The sequence below is a fragment of the Myotis daubentonii genome, chromosome 10, assembly GCF_963259705.1.
Source record: "Myotis daubentonii chromosome 10, mMyoDau2.1, whole genome shotgun sequence".
Taxonomy (NCBI): domain Eukaryota; kingdom Metazoa; phylum Chordata; class Mammalia; order Chiroptera; family Vespertilionidae; genus Myotis; species Myotis daubentonii.
The window spans coordinates 21,920,756-21,940,270 of NC_081849.1; the positions used below are offsets into that span (position 1 = coordinate 21,920,756).

At 41.9% G+C, this 19,515-nt stretch overlaps 1 protein-coding gene and 2 pseudogenes across 1 annotated transcript in view; 2 read left to right on the forward strand and 1 right to left on the reverse strand.

Annotated features, from left to right (window-relative positions):
• Positions 1-19,515, forward strand: part of SND1 (staphylococcal nuclease and tudor domain containing 1) — a 457,273-nt gene that overhangs the window by 208,473 nt on the left and 229,285 nt on the right. The window lies entirely within an intron of this gene.
• Positions 2,971-5,441, reverse strand: LOC132242723 (60 kDa heat shock protein, mitochondrial-like; annotated as a pseudogene).
• Positions 9,958-12,819, forward strand: LOC132211420 (small ribosomal subunit protein eS6-like; annotated as a pseudogene).

The window sequence follows — 19,515 nt, forward strand, 5'->3', positions numbered from 1 at the left end:
CTAAATATTGAATGTATACTATGTTAACACAGTAGTGATTGGTCAGTACTTGCATAAAGGTAGAAGTAATAGATTTTCATGAGTAATTTGTAATGTTTCAAGAAGTTTAACACACATTTACCACTGAATAAGCACACAATTTATCCCTCATTAAAAGCCACATATTGAATATCTTTCAAACCAAGAGGCATGTAGCAAGCAACCTACATGGATATACTTGCTGTAGTTGGTGATCTCTACCTCTCTACTTCCTATCTGTATATCTGAAAAGGCAGAGCGCTAGCTACTCAAGTAAGTGTCTTAGGAAGTGCTCTTCTGTGCCCCCACCTTAAAGTCTTCCTGAAATCATTCTCCATGGAACGTAGAGAACAACCCTTTTCGTTGTGAGGCCTTTGCGAATTTTTGTGCTATCAGTAAAAATGTGTTTACAACAAGTGGAACTTGGAGGGATTTAGGGACTATTTGGACCTTGGAGGTCAATATGTATGCAAGTATGCAGAGATGTTTAATAGCATGACTGTCGTAAAGGGTAGAGGAAACTTGGGACTGCCTTCCATCAGGTTTACAGTGTGGATTTTACCTGGAGCCGTAAGGCTTTCTGATACATCTGCTTACATATCAACTGTGATTCACTAGGCTGTTGCCTTAATGTGAGCTTCCATTGTGTTAAAATTGTGATTTTACGTATCAGTTCAGTAGCAAGGGCAGCTATACTACAGTTCTTGTGTCATCCCTCCTCCTTCCAAAAAAAAATAATCTTGACTTCGATTGCAAAGTCACCTTCCCCCCCTCCCCCCTTTTAAGTGAAGAAACAACTATGTAAAGCATTTACTCTTGTCACCACTTTCTCAAAAACCTCCCTCTGAAACGGTTTCTTCTTGTGTCACTTACTACAGCCTGTGGCAGTGGAGAGAGATCTGACCATTGATTGAGAGTTGACACAAAGGAAAGTGGAGAATAAGAAATAACAAAACCCTTGATCTTTTTAACTTGGCTCATTTGTTGCCTAAATTCGAGCGATGACTCATTGAGTGAAAAATATTACGGCTTCTAAATCTTATGAAAAATGTTGACTACCTGAAAACATATTTTTTTAAACTTAATTTTATAGGTGGAGACTCATGTCTAGTGTTTTCACCTGCAGAGGTTCTATACTTTGTTTATGCAGTGAAGGTTTAAAGTAGCTGCCACATTCTAGACCTTAGCCACACTGACATTGGTCTTGGTCCAATTGCTAATGGATTCTGGGGAACAAAAACACGGCTTGCTATGTTCCTGTGGTGCCAGCTGGCTGGTCGTGGTCCATAAACTATAATGGGGCAGGTGGTGGAATTCTTCTTACTGGGCCCCTTTTCCTTTCTGACCATATGAGAAACTTATCTTCAGTTTCCACCCCAAGAAGCAACCTGTGCCAAAACAATTTTCTTCTGATTTATCTAGAATGATTGGGCTTGGTATAAGAACATGGAGTTATTCTTCCAGTTGATAGTGGCTCAGAATTTCTCAGAGGAGAATGGCAGCCTTCCAGAATCCAGAGCATTATTTTGAGCTCCTTCCTCTAAACAAAGCATTTGCATGAACTATTGAGTATGTGAACATGGCTCTCTCTGGGGCTACCCCGCCCCCATTTTGGTCTTTGCAGACCTCTCTGATACGTCTGGTTCTACTTTCACTGTCAGAGCAGATCATTCCAGATGCCATTATATAATTTTCTGCCTTGGGGTGTGTGTGTTTGTGTGGGTGGGTAGTTTTGTTTTGTTTTTAAGTGGTGTTTAATGTCAGGCTAATAATAAAATGGATACGTAGGCCTAGTTTTGTCATCATGGCCACGAGTTTGCTTGTTTGTCCTTTATTCCCCTGGGAGGCGGAGAACTCCCCCTCCCAAGTGGTGCCTACAGCTTGGAGGGGGCTCTTGTCATCACAGCTGCCTAGAAAATGCAGCATGGAACTCGCAGTTCTATTCTGAAGACACAAAGATGAGGCATGTTCCCTCTGGTTGCTCCCACAATCGATTTCTTGTCTTCCTGCTACCTAAATACTGGTAGAACCAATAGGTATGATTTTGCTGATCCTGAACCAGTTCCAAAGTTTGGTTTATTCCCTACCTACAATTCTTAGGTTCTTGGTCTTTGGGGGAATGCCAGGTTCTTTGACACATTTATGGTTCTGGGGGCCTTAAGCTACATTAGGTCAATCTTGGGCCCTTAAATTCTGGAAAAGAAGAACGTGTTAGTTGAACTCTTCTGTGTGGGCAGTTTTTCACAAAACTATGTGATAAGATCCACCTAGGGCACTTTAAAAAAATGGTACCCTGTATTTAAAATGTAGGTATAGTGTTCGGTGTTTTAAAGAATTGATTTTCACCCCTGGAGCTTCCGGTTTTATTAGCCTGGCATTGTTGTTTTATTGTTTTTGTTTGTTTATTTTTTAAATATTTTTTATTGATTTTTTTACAGAGAGGAAGGGAGGGGGATAGAGAGTTAGAAACATCAGTGAGAGAGAAACATTGATTCAGCTGCCTCCTGCACACTCCCCACCATGGATGTGACCACAACCAAGGTACATGCCCTTGACCGGCATCAAACCTGGGACCCTTCAGTCCGCAGGCCGACACTCTATCCACTGAGCCAAACCGGTTAGGGCCTGGCATTGGTGTTTTGAGTAATAATAGGGTGAAGGTTATTTCTAGCTCTGTCTCCAACTTATAGGGTGACCTGACAAGTCATTCACGCTCCTTTCCTAAGGCCCTTATCTGGCCTTTTTGAAGGAGAAAGTAGCATAAACAGTACTGCTGATATTATGTTTCCTTAATGTATCGCTTAGTAATCTAAAATTTCTTTCAACCTGCTCTCAGGTTCTATCAGAGGGAACGTGTGTTTGGGGATGAAAGGAGTAGCAGTGAAGCCAAAAGTTTCCCACTGGTTTTATTTTATTTATTTATTTATTTATTTATTAACTTTAAACAAATTTTTATTACACAAAGGTCACGTATTTGGATATTTCTCTACTTTGTACAAAATTATTCTTACTCTCCACAGAATGGCTGCTTCTTCACTTCTCATCGGGTGATGGCAAGCACTAAAATCCTGATTTTAACAGAATAATAGTAAAAATGCCTCAGTGATTTACATTGAAAGCAGTACATTGGTACATGGCTCTTGCACTTACCAGGATTGTACAAATGTATTTTTACTTAAAAATACAAAATAAATTATCTGTAGGCATGGACAATGACAGCAGTAAACCATTGTATGTTGTCAGCTGAACCCAGTAACTGCTGGTTAGAGTGATTTTCTTGAACATCAGCCAGCCTTTTCTTCAGTCACTTCCTTCAACTGACTTCTCTGCAGTTACAGGTGAGGAGATGCCTTGCGCTTCCTCTCAGTCCTCAGTGATGATGGTAGAGCGCTCTTCCAGGGCTAGAACATGCCGCCTCCCGTCCCTCCGCCCATGCCGCCCATGCCGCCCGTCCCAGGGTCCTTCTCCTCTTTAGGAGTTTCTGTGACACACCTTCTGCTGTTATTAACAGAGAGGCCACGCCAGCAGCATCCAGTAAAGCACTTCTTACCTTAGTTGGATCAATGATTCCTTTTTCCACCATATTCACAAAATCTCCAAGCATGGCGGCATAACCAATTTCTGAGGAACTTTGCATAATTTTCTCAACTATTGACGATCCCTCAACACCTGCATTCTTAGCAATGGTCATTGCAGGAATTTTTAGTGCTTTCTTAATAATTCCTATACCCATTTTTTGATCTTCATTAGTTGGAGTTAATGAGCCCAAGGCTGGAATGCTCTGAAGCAGGGCACAGCCCCCTCCCAGAACAATGCCTTCCTCCACAGCAGCTGGGGCGGCATTGAGGGCATCTGTGACTCTGTCTTTCTTTTCATTCACTTCAGCATCACTTGTCCCACCAACCTCCAGCACAGCTACCCCATCTGAGAGTTTGGCCGGGCGTTCATTTAGTTTTTTCCTTTTCATACTCACTAGTTGTATCTAACTGTTAGCTCAATGATTTCTTGAATACGTTTTTCAATCTGAGCCTTGTCACCTTTTCCCTTCAAGAGCATGGCATCATCTTTGGTCACAATGACCTCTCCAACTTTTCCTAAGTCATGAGGCTGAGCGTCTTCTAGGTTGAGAGCCAGTCCTTCTTCTCCAAACACAGCACCACCAGTAGCAATAGCCATGTCTTTAAGCTGGTTCTTCCTATTGTCCCCAAAACCTGGAGCTTTGACTGCTACAACCTGAAGACCAACTTTTAGCCGATTCAAAACCAGTGTACTGAGTGAGAGCTTCTCCCTCAACATCTTCAGCAATTACGACCAGGGGCTTGCGGTGAGCATTGGCAATTTCAAGAGCAGGTGTGATGGACTGAACACTAGAAATTTTCTTTTCACTCAACAAAACGTATGCATCTTGGAATTCACATTTCTGACCTTTTGCTGTGTTAATAAAGTATGGAGAAATATAACCCCCATCAAACTTCATGCCGTCAATAATTTCTAATTCATCATGTAGTGTTTTTCTATCCTTTACAGTGATGACGCCTTTCCTTCCAACCCTTTTCATTGCGTCAGAAATTATGTTGCCAATTTCTTTGTCTCCATTTGCAGAAATTGTAGCAACCTGAGCTATTTCCTCAGGGGTTATCACAGGTTTAGACTGCTTCTTTTTTGATATATATATATATTTTATTGATTTTTTTACAGAGAGGAAGAGAGAGGAATAGAGAGTTAGAAACATCAATGAGAGAGAAACATCAATCAGCTGCCTCCTGCACACCTCCTACTGGGGATGTGCCCGCAACCAAGGTACATGCCCTTGACCGGAATCGAACCTGGGACCTTTCAGTCCGCAGGCCGACGCTCTATCCACTGAGCCAAACCGGTTAGGGCTAGACTGCTTCTTAAGTTCAGAAATTACAGCATCGACACCTAACATCACACGTCTCCTGATTTCCACTGGATTAGCATCTTTGCTGATCTTCTCAAACCCTTCCTTGGCAATGGAGCGTGCCAGCACAGTAGCCGTAGTGGTGCCATCCCCAGCCTCTTCATTTGTATTATTGGCAACATCCTGAACAAGTCTAGCACCAATATTTTTATATTTATCTTTTCAATTGATGGACTTTGCAACCGTCACACCATCTTTTGTTACTTTGGGACTTCCCCAGCTCTGTTCAATAATCACTGTTCTTCCCTGTGGCCCCATAGTAACGGCTACAGCATCGGCTAAAAGGTCTACACCTTGAAGCACTAAGGCTCGAGCCTGTGCACCGAATTTTACATCTTTGGCATAAGCCTGAGTGAGATGAGGAGCCAGTGCCCTGGGCACGGGCCTCACCTGGCGAAGGACTGTGTGCAATGGAAGCATTTCTGCGGGGCAGGGGCAGCGGCAGGGCGTGCGGGCGGCGAGGTGGGCCGTCGGCGGCGAGTGAGGGCCCCACTGGTTTTAAACTGAGCTATAGGTTTTCCTTTTGTGTAACCCTTCCTCCTCAAACTCTGGATCCTAAACATTAGGTTTACTTGGATGTCTGTAGATTTTCAGTCAGATTTTACCCAAACAGTAGTGATAACTACCAGTTGACTCATTGCCATTAGCCCCTGACATGACCTTGAGTTAAATTGTTTACCTGAGAGAACAATGGACAACGTTGGAGAGAGCTTTGAATTTAGACATCTAATATTCGTTTTACCTCTAATTATCAGGTTTATAGATTTTGTCTGTTGGGTAACTGTTGTCTTATTGTTTTAAAATGCCCTCCTTAAAAGGAACTCGTGGGCAGTAAAAGGTTTTAATGTCTTTTGTTGTTGGTGTTGGTGTTGGTAATTAAACAAAACTGTCTTTTAAATACTCTTGGGGACCAAAGAAATTCAAGTATAATTTATTCATTTGTTAGACTCAATAAATGCCAGTTGTGGGGGGAGATTAAAGACTCAAGCCAATAGTTAAATATCTAAGAAGCCCTAGAGTTTATTGTGTTTTGATAGTTTATTGTGTGTACACTGAAGCATCTAAAATTAATAATGTGTATTTTGATGCCTGGGGCCTAATCCAAACTGATATCCTCAAGTGATTTGTTGTTTTATGTTGATGCCCTTTTAAATATAACACCATTTATGACCCTGTTGGTTATTTTGTTGTTGTTTTTTCCACATCTTTGCTTATAATCAGGGCTTACATTCAGCTTGCGTACATGAGTATAACAAATTAACCTGTGCCATCATGTTAAATATTTTGAATATCACCCCTGATTATAATGCACAGGAATTTGAGTTATGTCACCTGCTCTTCAGGACTTGTTTTCAGGGAGAGGTGCCAATCTTGTCCTTATAGTGAGTTGACAGAGAAGGAGCGTCAATATGAAGTATTTCTCTTTTGGTTTGCATTGTTTGAACTGGCACTGTTTTCTGCACATTGCCCTGCATTAATGAACTTTGCCTGTTGAGAGGATGTGGGTGAGAATCATTGCCTGTAAGGAATTCTCTGTACCTGAGCATCTACTTGGTGTCGTTTGCTTTTCCAACTAGCGTACTGACTTAGGATAGGACCTTAGAAAGTAAGTAGAAGTCCCTGGCAGCTGTATTTTCCCCATTCAGAAACTCAGGAAAATTGGAGTGTATTGGTAGGTTACAGCCTGGCATGCTTGAGCCAGTTCCATGTTTTTTACCATCCTTTATCTTCAGAGCATTTGTTGAAGACTTGTTTTCCCCATGGATGGATTATGTTCGGCAATAAGACACTACTCATTGTGAATTAGAAAATAGTTCATTAGGGTTTTAGCACTCACCTTCACCTCCTCCCCCTTATTCAGCCCTCACCATAGTGTACTTTCAATTTTAATAGCTGAGTAGTTTGTTTTTTGTGGGTTTTTTTTTTCTTCCGGAAAATGTATAGTACTTCTTTGTTTATGGCATCTCCAAAAACATGAGCTGAAGAATGAGTTCAGCTCATTCCTAAGAATCTGGCAGGGATAGTGGGACTTTAATCAGACTATGATTGTTCTAAAACTTTTCTAGATTAAACTTGCTACCCCCGCTTACCTCCCTCCGGCCCAATTTAAAACAAAACAGAAAACCAAGGAAAATCTGATCATGGTGTCAGGACTCCCTGCTCCCTCTTATATCTTTAGGAAGTTATTCACCCTGATTCTGTTCCATGTGAGTTTAGAATGATAATTTCCCATTGTGACATAATTTATATGTTTCCCACCCTTTCCCCTTGTAATAACAAAATTGCTGATAGCCATAACAGTGTTGTGGTTTTTTTTAAGTCAGGTAATTCATTTCTAAATTGGACCTTGTTTCTTTCTAATCAGCCTTGTAATGTATTACAGACATCATTCTCAGCATTAGCTACAGAAGTGATTTAATGCTGGGTTTTTAATGACTCCTTCATTAATCCTGGTATTCTGGGATTTAACACTCACTGGCCTTTGACCATTGGAAATGATGAAAACTTCGATTTCATGCATATTGGATAACACTGGACTGTTGCTGGAGCCATGAATTTTGCCTCTGCAGTGGGGTGTATGATTGAGTGCTGCGGGAGGATGGGTGCTCTCCTCAGCCATGCACCGCCGCCGAGGAGGTGAACGCGACGTCTTTATCAGTACAGGGTGACCTCCTAGGATAGCTGGATATGAAGTGCGGATTTGCACTGACAGCTTCATCCACTGGACAAATCTCTGGACTTGTGAAGTCAAGTTCAACCTTTTCAGCTATTTCCTAAAAGATGCTTTCTTTGAGAACAAGTACCTTAATGTCTAAACTGTGAACATTTTTTCTTCTTATAGAGTTATGGAATTTTATAGTAGGAAGATACGTTCAAAACTATCTAGTCCACCCCCCTCATTTATAAACAAGGTGGCTTAGTCCAGGAGAAGTAACACAACTTGGCCCGTGTTAATGATAATGGACATCAACAAGAATGATCACCAACACATACAGTGCTTACTATGTGCCAGGCAGAACCTAAGAATAGCCTAGTTTCTTTCTCACACCGGTGTCGTGAGGTGACATGTATCGCACAGCAATGCAGTGCTCCAGGCAGCTTCTCTCTACGTCCTGCTGTCGCTGATGGCAGAGATGACAGTGTCACTTGCCTTCCTTATTCTTAGTGGAAGCATTTTGAATGTTCTTTCGAAGAGAGGGGCTAGCTTATTTACTGTAGAGTCTTGTGGCAGGATAATAATAACATGAAAAAAATGCTGGGTTCTCCCCTCACTCCATCCCCTCAAAAAAAAAAAAAATTATTGCTCAGGAGAAAGGAAGTCTTCTACTTTGAGTCTTTGCAGAGGCCCTTGTGTTACAAGTGCTTCCTCGCTTAATTTATTTTGAACGTATCAATTAGCCTGACTCAGCCATCCTCAGGGCAATATGAAGGTTACGTGGCAGAATCATTTCAAGCAGCCAATTTTTTTTACACAAACATATAACAATTATTCTGGTGAATGTGTACCTCTCCCCCCCTCTCCCCCCAGACACACACGCACTGCAGTGCTAAGTGTCATAGCCTTTTAAAGCTCACCTTAAAGAGAGCCACAAACCTTTTTTGCAATGACCTAGGTAGGAAATATTTCCGTTTTGAAAGCCATATGGTCTGTGTTGCAAGCATTCAGTTCTGCCTTTGCAATGCTAAAGCATGCACAGATAATATGCAAACAACTGGGTGTGGCTGTGCTCCAATAAAACTTTAATTACAAAACAGGCAATGAGTTTGCAGACTTATGGGACTTATGAAGATATGAATAAATACTTATAGGACAAATGATAAAACCAGGCAATTGAATGTTTTGAAAATGGATCCTTGTTATTTAAGGGAAGAATTTCTGATGGTAGTGTCATACATAGATTTCAAAAGAGCTATGTCTGAAAATGTCATGATGGAGGTGACAGAACTGCCTCAAAAGGTGGCTCTAGTGATGCACATTGTGATGGAGTACACTTGTACAGAGAAAAATATTTCGGAAATGTAGTGCTTTAAACAGTACATCTAGATGAATAAATGTAATAAATATTTAATGATTTCACAAATATCCAAAATGGTATTTACCCAAGATAAACAAGAAATTCTCTCTACTTATATTTTTATAGGGGATGTAGAATCGTTTTATATGCAAATATATTTTCTTATAATATTTTCTCTTGACCTCTACCAAAAGCTCAGTTTATGAGGAAACGGCTGACTTTGGAAATTGTTTTCAATATAACATCCGACTCTGCACTTCCTTCTGATGGAACTGTCTCTATACTGGTCACTGATGGTAGAACAATTCACTTCTTTTTGTGCTGCCACAGGTAGCCATCCATCCATCTATTGATTGTGCTCTTCTGGTTATTTGAGCCGATGAGCGTGTTTTTGTTTTTCTAGATGTCTTATTCTTTTACTAGAGGCCCGGTGCACAAAATTTGTGTGTGGGTGGGGGGGGGGTGAGGGGGTGGCAGGGTCCCTCAGCCTGGCCTGTACCCTCTCCAATCTGGGACTCCTCGGGGGATGTCCGACTGCCTCTCTCAATCTGGGACCTCTGGTTCCTAACTGCTCGCCTGCCTGCCTGCCTGATCACCCCTAACCCCTCTGCCTGCCTGATGATTGCCTCTAACCACCTCTGCTTGCCTGATTGCCCCTAATCACTTCTGCCTGCCTGCCTGATCGCCCATAACTGCTCCCCTGCTGGCCTGATTGCCCCTAACCACCTCTGCCTCAACCCACACCTGGGACCCAGGATTCCCTCCTCTGGCCGGTCACAGGCACCCGGGCCCTGGGCTTCCCTCCCACTGGCCAGCTGCTGGCACTCAGGACTTGGGCCGGCTTTGCCCGGGCCGGCCGCAGCCACAGGGGACAACGGGGTGGGCTGCTTGTCTTTCTCCCAGGGACCGTGGGGCAGGCGGCTTCTCCCTCTCCTGGGCCACAGGCACAGCCGCTGGTGCCTGGGACTGTGGGGACCTTGGGCATGTGGATTGTCCCTCTCCCGGGCCACAGGAGCAGGCGCAGCCGCTGGCACCCAGTACCGTGGGGCGGGCGGCTTGCCTGGCTGGTCCCCATTTCTCTCTTGCGGACTCCTTTGTGCCTGGCTGGTCCCCATTTCTCTCTCAGGAGCTCATTTGTGTCTGGCTGGTCCCCAGTGTTGAGTGTCTGAGCTGTTAGGGCATGATAGCGTGAGGGCGTGATGACCATGTGCATATTGGCTCTTTATTATATAGGATTTGTTGTTGGTTAATTCTCACCCACGGATATTTTTCCACTGATTTTTAGGGAGAGTGGAAGAGAGAGGGAAAGACAGAGAGAAACATGGATGTGAGAGAAACACATTGATTGGTTGCCTTCTGCATAAGCCCTGACCAGGGCCCAGGCCCCGGAGGAGCCTGTAACCAGGATTCGTGCCCTTGACTGGAATGGAACCGGGGACCTTTTTGTCTGCAGGTGGACGCTCTATCCGCTGAGCCAAACTGGCTAGGGCTGATTCTTACTTTTTGTTTAATGCTACCTATATCTTGCTATCTAAAACTGTAAAACAGCAGTTTTTCCTGTTAGAATTTTATGACTTACTACTTGTTTAATTTCCTGATTTCTTTCTTTTCCCTTTCTCCTTTTTATCATTCTCACCAGATCAGCACTGACATGCCTTTTCTTTGTATTAACCCTGTTGAAATTTCCAACCTGATCTAGTTTAAGAAGGCACTGCTCTGCACTGTACTTGCTTGTCTCCTAGAGACAGCTTTTCTTTATGTTCAGCATGCCCCTTTTCAGATGCATCTGGAATAACAGCTGTATTCCAACGTTTGAATAAAATGAGTCAGAAAAGCTTCTCATCGTAAAGCACCTGGACTCTTCAGCAAGATGGGGAACTTGGGGGTAAAGCCCTGAAAGGGTCCATCACCAGCAGGATGGGAAGACTAAATTTTATGGGGTGGGGGTAGACCACATGAATGAGGATGTGACTGAACTGGTGTTATAAGAGTACCACTTGTATCTGTTAAATGGAAGGGATTAGATAATTTGTCATTATGCTAATTCTAGGTAACAGATGGTGGTGAGTTCTGCAGCAGCACCATTCACCCAGGGGGAAATTAGCTTGCACCCAGCCCAGCAGTCAGGCAGGAATTCCATTGAGAGATAAACACTACTGGTGCTTACATTAGTGTGTCCCTCTGAGAAAACCCACACATATGCTGGGTTTCTTGAATTTCTCTATAGTTTACATATTCTTGGCCACGGCCCTCTCTGAGATATCAGACCTCTTTTCTCCTAGCTTTAAAGAATTTGAAGTGGTTTCTCTCCATTTGGTTAATTTAGGAAGATGAAGATTGGATGTAGGTTAGGTAGATATGGCTCAAAAAGCATTACTGTTTATTCTTAAGAGGAAAGATGCTGTACAGATATAAAAAATATTGTTGCTTGTCAGTCTTTAGAAATGAACTTCAGAGCTGAAATGAGGAGTGGCTGAAATCAGATGTCCTTTTTTAAGTGCCATACCTTGCCTTCGCTATAATATCTATATTTTAAAAAATGAGTAAAGGGCACTCCTGCTATAGACCATGGGGAACTGGAGAAAGAAGATGCAAATCTGTTCCAAGTTGGAGTGCAGTGTTCTTGGTCTTTGGGGGAGAAAGATATTCCTGGGCTCACTGATACACTGTGCCTCCTTGTCATCTGGGGCCAAAAGAGCTAGCAGAATCCGCAGACTTTTTAACCTCTCAAAAGAAGATGATGTCTGGCCCTAGCCGGTTTGGCTCACTGGATAGAGCGTTGGGCTGGGAGCCGAAGGGTCCCAGGTTCGATTCCGGTCAAGGGCATGTACCTTGGTTGCAGGCACATCCCCAGTAGGAGGTGTGCAGGAGGCAGCTGATCGATGCTTCTCTCTCATCGATGTTTCTAACTCTCTATACCTCTCCCTTCCTCTCTGTAAAAAAATCAATAAATATATTTTTTTTAAAAAGAAGATGATGTCTGCCAATATGTTGTGAGAAAGCCTCTAAACAAATAAGGAAGAAACCTAGGACTAAAGCACCCAAGATCCAGTGTCTTGTTACTCCACCTGTCGTGCAACACGAAGGCCAGGATATTGCTCTGAAGAAACAACATACTAAGAAAAATAAGGAAGAGACCACAGAATATGCTAAGCTTTTGGCTAAGAGAAGGAAGGAGGCCAGGGACAGATTACCAAGAGACAAAGACTGTCCTCTCTGAAAACATCTACCTATACGTCTGAGCCCAGTCAAAAATGAGATTTTGTAAAAGTAACCAAATAAAGGAGAACAAACGTAAAAAAAAAGATATAATTAAGTTCTTTGGCTTTACATTCTCTAAGGGTCAGTCTTGATTCTGCTATATTTTTCTCTGTAAAAGATTTCTTTTTGGTATTTTGTTAATTCATAGCTTCACCTATTATCTGTATGCTGCTGATTATCGACTTTTTATTTCTTTTTGCATATCCCTACTCCTAACTTACTACATACCTGCTTTCCATTTCCTTTTGTATGTCCTACTCTCATTTCAAAGCCAACGTGTTTAACATGAATGCTGATTTTAAAAATGGTTTTCAAATTCAAGTTGCCCAGAATCACCTGTGTAACTTATTAAAAAGCTTCCCAGACAATGTGGTGTGCCCAACGTTTGTAAGACTCACTAAATTACAATCTTCTCTCAAGTGATTCTATTCTTTGTCATATCAGACTGTGATGTAGTGAGCTTAAAGAGAAGCCAAGATTCTAGACTAGGTTCGTTGTGAAGAATTGTCCAGGTTTACTGGGCAGATATCAGAATTGATCACTGTTCATACAGGGTATACTCCAGATGTGCTTTAAATAAGCAAGACCTGCCGAAACCGGTTTGGCTCAGTGGATAGAGCGTCGGCCTGCAGACTGAAAGGTCCCAGGTTCGATTCCGGTCAAGGGCATGTACCTTGGTTGTGGGCACATCCCCAGTAGGAGATGTGCAGAAGGCGGCTGATCGATGTTTCTAACTCTCTATCTCTCTCCCTTCCTCTCTGTAAAAAATCAATAAAATATATTATTTTTTTAAAAAAAATAAATAAGCAAGACCATTGAGTTTTAAGGGGTCCATAACGTCTTTCATGATGTAGTACAAGCATTTTGTACCAGGAAGCTTAAAAGTTGGGGGCAAGCTAGCCATAGCTTTAGTTCACACCAGGAGCTGAAATAATTGAGGATGTTTGATCTTGCCTTGGCGACCCTTGAGGTGTTGGGAGAAAGCAGTCTAGTTGGCTAGGTGTGGGGGGCTAGTTATTTGTTAAAGAATTCCCTTATTTATTCTTTCCTACCACTTATGCCATCGCTCTACTCCATGCGCTCAGCAATTCAGATCTAAATTAATTCAGGAGCCTTCTAGATGTGCCTTTTGTAACTGCAGTTTTCCCATCTCCATTTCTCCCTGCATAATGCTGCTGGACTAATTTTCCATAAATGCTGTTTTCATGCTGTTATTTCACCACCACAACAGCTATTTTAGATTTTCACAACCATCTTCAATCAAGTCTCCTACTCTATTCTCTCTCTCCTCACTCTCAGCAGACATTCTCATGTCCTACTTTATGGAGAAAATATGGGCTTATCAGGAAAATGCCTTTAACTTTTTCTCTGAGCCCAAACTTGTCTCTCCCCTGCTTGCATTATCTCCTGCTTTCCCATCTCTGTGGAAGATTTCAGCCTCTTTCTTTCCAAACTACTTTTTCTTATACATATGCGAGTTAAAAGAAATTGTAATGGTCTCCATTTGCTATTCATTCCTTTCTCATCTGGTTTTGACCCTTCCACATGGTTGAAACTGAGCTTACCTAGAAGACCAATGCTTCCCGCAGAGGCACTTTTAAATCCTTAAGTGGACTTGATCTGTCTGCAGTATTTAAAATTTATCACAGTCTTTTTTGAGAAATTTTTTTCTCCTTTCTTTTCAGTAAAGCATATTTGACTGGATTTCTTTCTACAACTCTGATAATTTCTCCTCATTCAGCTCTTGAGTGCTTCTTAAATATTTATGCTTCCTAGGCTTCTGCTCTGGTCCCTCTTCCCCCTGTTCAGTCTCCATGAGTGATTTATCCCATTTATCCCATTTATCTCCATGAGCATATTTATCCTATTGCTTCAATTTTCATGTAGATGTTGCTTTTCCAAAATCTGTGTCTCTAGGCCAGTTCTTCCTACCAGGATCCCCACCAGTATATTCAACTCCTGACTGTGCATCGCTTCTTAGGTACCAAAACTCGATATGGCTAAAACTGAGCTTACTCTGTGATCCCATTTTGATTGATGGTACCACCATTTACTTAGTCTTTTATTCTACAAGTTGAAGTGTCATCTTTATCTCCTTCTCTCTCACTCTCCAACCTGATTATCTACTGGTAATGTTGGTGGGGAAAATGGCACCAGTTGTTACCTGTGGTTGAACCTTCGTTCAGCAACCTCGGTACTTGAGTTCTGGCTAAGAAATAATTTAGAGCCAATAATTCAAATACAAGCAAAAGTCTATTTAGAAAGTCACAGAGATAGAAGAAGTGAGCAGTGGAAAAAGGAGCTCAGGGAACGAGTTACAGAGGCAAAGGAAGGACCCTTGGAGCTTAGGATAAAGACAGAGGCAGGGAAAACGCTCCTGGGGAAAGGAGGTGAGGAAAGGTGTGAGTGTGCTGGAGAGAAAGAGAGCCACACTGGGTCCTTATGTCATAGAAGGGGAAAGGGGCTCTTCTCACCCGGTTGCTCATGGGAGATGGGATCTTGGAGTGCCGCTGGAATAAGGTTTTCAGAGGGCCTGGGCATGCGATATAGTAGAAAGCTTTATTTTTGTGGAGTTACACCCCTGGGTTTCCAAAATCCCATTTCCCTTAATCCAGTCATAGATGTGTAGCTGGCGTTTCAGTAGAGCTAAAATCAGAGCCAGTGTCCAGTTTCCTTTCCAAGTTGGAGCCAGGTGCAGCCCAGCCTCAGGCCAGCTTAGCTTGTGTTCCCCACTGCAGTCCAGTAGTCCCTTGCGTGTGGGGTCCCCATGGTCATGGGCCACATGGGGGGAATGTATGGGAAGCAAGAGAACACGCCTGAGCAACAAGAGTCCCAAGAGAGTTAACTTCTTTGGTTAGGGGATTATGTATTTCCAAATATTCATAATTTGGAATTATGTGCCAGCAAAGCCGTAGAGGCCATTTACCCCATGTGCTATTCCATACATGGCCCTATACTGTATACTTTATGAATCAATAAAAAATTTACAGTTTTTAATTATAAACCTGTGTTTTCTATCAAAATTCTTGCGTGAATTTTGGGACACCCTTTAGGACAGGAGCAAAGGAAAGGCCATATATTATAGGCATGTCATTTGGGCAGCTTCACCAGTTAACTGCAATTTCACATTCCCAGGGGAGGGAAAGGATCCAACAAAGGGCAGATAGGCACATGCTCACTAAAGTTGGGGTGACTAGAGAAGGTACTTGCCTGTCAATCACACCTTGGGACAGAGATGGTTGGCCAGAATGGGCATGGCCACTACAAAAGCTTGAATATTTTTTGTTGTTAATGCTCACGCAAAATTCAAATCTTGTGTGAATTTTGGGACACCCTTTATTATTAAATAACTAACTAATTACAGTAGTATCACTTAGTCTTGAGAGGTTTTATCTGGAGGTCTCAGAGGAGGATTTCAATGGAATATTAATTAGCTTTACAGATGTGTCCCTGTGGTCTCCACTGATTGGTCAGTGCCAGGTCAGTGAGTCATTAGTCAGTGCAGCTGGTTCTGAAGTCATCCATGCTGTCCCTTGTCTGGTTCTGCTGCTTTCTGGGCCTGGAGCTGAAACACAACTGAGGCCTAGATGTATTTACTGTGGGTCAGAACCTCATTGTCTTGGGGTTAATGCTTAGGGGCTATTGTATGCCCCCTTGTTTGTTTCCCGCTAAGGTGGTCTAACCCGCATGACTAGCAACATGCCAGTGGAGACTCTGAACTGCATAACCAGTGATATAAAAGGTCAGGGGGTCAAAACTGCATGACCAGTGATATGTTAGCAGAAGAAAGGTGACGCTGGAAGTGAGGTCCTTGTTTTCCAAGTTTTGCCTATTGCTAGGTACCTGGGGCTTTCAGCCCTGGTGACTTTCTGTACCTGACCTATTGTCCTTGCTCTCCTCATTTCTGTCTGGAATGAATCCAGCTTTTCTTCTTACTGCCTGGTTTATGCTGTCAGTCTCCTTATTGACCTTCTAATTCTCGTCTTACTCTCTTCCGATCCATTTCACTTTCTGAAACACAAATCTGATTGTTATTCTCCTGCTTAAGACTCTTCATTAATCATCCCACAGCCTTTAGGATTAATACAAACTCATGTTCTGGCCCTAGCCTACCTTTCTATGTTTATATTTAACATTCCCTGGCTCTCATCCATCATTTTTGTTAAAAAAATAACAACTTAACCTCACTACTGTTGAAGTCAGACTGCTCTCTCTGCCTGGAACACACATTTTCACCTAGTAGCTTCTACTCATCCTGCAGCAGTTCCTGTGTCAGGGAAGCTTTACCTTAGGTGCCCTGCAAGAAGGGGATCCTAATGGACATCTGTGTATGTGCTTCCTCAGCACCCCGTGCTTACTTACTAATAATATTCACAGCACGAGGTCCACATCTCGTTTTTTAAATCCCCAGTGCATAATACAGTTTTTGCCATGTAGAGGGTCTTTGAGTTAACACATACTGAAATACCTTCCATGACTTCCCATGGGTTTATTTCTAGACTGGCTTGAGTTAGACTTGAAATGTGGATGTACTATGTGGAGCCATTTAGAACTTCAGCTTTGTCTGGGGCCCTAAAGGTTCTTCAGTTTCCTCCCTTTGTTATGATAAACAGAAAAGTAGGACTTAAAAGGTAAATGTGTCTTAAGTGTCATCTAATTCAAGCCGGAATTGAAACCAGGGTCTCATGATTGCAAATCTAAATGAAACCCAGCTTCATACATCTATTCTCCAAATTGCACCCTTTCTTCAGGCCACATGAATGTAACATTTTATTTTACTTTCCTACCCTGGTTTTTGTTTTGTTGTCTGTCCAGCTTATTTGGGGTGGGGTGGGATGGGGTGTGTGGCTTACATTGTAGTGGTGGCAAATAGATAAAGAAACAAAGAACATGTAGAAATAGGTAGATGGTCAAAGTGCTATAGAGAATATAAAGGTCAGGAAGGGCAGAGGAGGTATTCTAGGGTTGGGGGGAGGGAAATTTTCAGTAAGATAGGGAGACTTCAGTGGTAAAAGGTGAAGGATCAAGTGGTAGGAAGGCAAAGGGAATACCAGTGGCAAAGGCCTATTGGTGCAAGTGTGGCTGGATAGAAAGAATGCATTGCAGCTGGAGCAGAGGGAGCAAAGGTGGGGTGGGGGTGGTGAGAGACGAGGTCAGCAAGGTAGGGAGGGGCCAGCAAGCTATAGAAGTTCTTGTGAGTCATAACAAGTATATGGCTTTTACTTTGAGGGAGACAGAAGCCATTGCAGAGTTTTGAGCAGAGGTGTGTTGGCTGAGGATTATTCTGGCTGAGATTGAGAATGGACTTTAGAGTCTTTGTTGTTTTTCTTCTTAGTAAGTTCAAATTCTATTGAATTTTTTAAAACTTTATTTTAAAGTAATTATAAATTCAAAGAAGTTACAAGGGTAGTACAGATAGGTTCACCCCATGCACCCTCCCTCCAGTTCCCCCCAATGGTTATATTTTACAATTACCGTGCAGTATCTAAACCAGGAATTTGGCATTGATATAAATGTGAAGGTGTGTGAATGGGTCTGTGCCATTTTATCCCATGTGTAGGTTCCTGTAACTGTCAGCACAACGAAGATAGAAAACTATTCAGTCATCATGAAGCTCTCCCTTGTGTCTTTCCCCTCCCATCATCCTTAACAACTAGTAATCTGTTTTCTATCTCTATAATTTTGTAATTACAAGAATATTATATAAATGGAACCATGCAGTGTGCAAACCTTAGAGGAATTCCCTTGAGATCCACCTAAGGTGTTGTGTGTATTATTTGTTTTTCCAGTCGGTATATGAAGGCTGGGGCAGGTTGTCTTGGTGGAAGGATGCCTTTTATAACTTGAGATCTGAGTTCTATTTCAGGTCCGTCACTAACTAGTTTTTAATGTCTCTGAAGCTCAGATTAGGCATTTGTAAGATGAGGGAATTGGAGTAGAACAGTAAGATTCTTTCAGATATAAACTCTGATTATAATGAATGAAGTTTTTCTGATTTGGCCTGTCTGTAGTAATGAAGTCCACCTCTTTTGTGAATACTTACTGTGTAGTCATCTTTTATAGTCTCATAAGGATTACCCAAGAAACATCTCATAACTGTTTTATTGACATATTGCTACCACCTGTACTTCTTAAGAATGAGCTATAAGCTTAATAGGCCAAAATATTACTTGGCAAACTGTAAATGTGAAGGTGGATCTGATTTTTCACTATTTTAAGTGATAAGACACATACAGAAGTAAACTTCCTAATTTACATAATCTAGTGAGCCACAATACAAGAAATGTAGCAAATTCCTGTTAAATGTCAATTCTACTTAATTGGTTCTTTAAACACATTTGTACTAATAAGATAAGTCAGTTTCTTGTCACTGAATAAAATACTTAACCAAAGTAGAAGGAATTAGCCAGTGAAGAATCAAAAAATTTTGCACATTAATAGTTTCCCTGGTAGAAAATGTCCTATATATCCTTTATTTGCTCATCCCTCCAGCCTCTTTTTTAATACTCCAGAGCATTTGGGTAATACATTATATCTTAAAGAAATAGTGGACATTAAAGAGCTGAAGAGAATAAATACTTTCTCATAAATTTTTCAAGTAGCCTGGCCTCCCACCCTTTGCCACCATTGTGTGTGTGCACAGAGGGGATAGGGCCCCTATAGTCCCCAGAGGAAGGATTGGATGAAATGTAACTGCTGCCACAGTGCTCCGCAAACCACACCAGAAATGTGTATAAACCTTAGGGTATGTTTAACACTTACTGAAATGATAAATAATCTAGATGGCCTCAAACATTATCATCTAGTGCTGTATAAAGATATGTACAGAAGGATAAAGATATATTGAATATGCCTGACTGTTGATCAGTATATGCTGATTCATTTTAAAAATTAGAATATATGTGAGGTGGAACATATTTTGTAGTGCATTTAGATCTACCCCCTCATTTTACAAATTCAGAAACTGGTACCAGCTTAGTGCCTTTACACAAGTTGAAACAACTAGAGAGCTGGGGCAAGAGCCCAGATCCTCTGCCCGAATGACTGCTCTGTGCCATGAGTTCTTTATGAAATGAGCTCATAACTGCTCTCTGTGGCCACAAAGGGCTGGAACAAATGGGGAACATTAATTGGCTTTCACCTTTGAAGAATAAATATAAATGCTTTGTGTAACTTCTCTCTTTTGTTGGATGAAGGAGAATTGATCAACATTTATTCTTAAGATTTCTGTTTTATCGTATTCATCTGTTTTACTGTATTGTTCTGTCTCTTACTCAT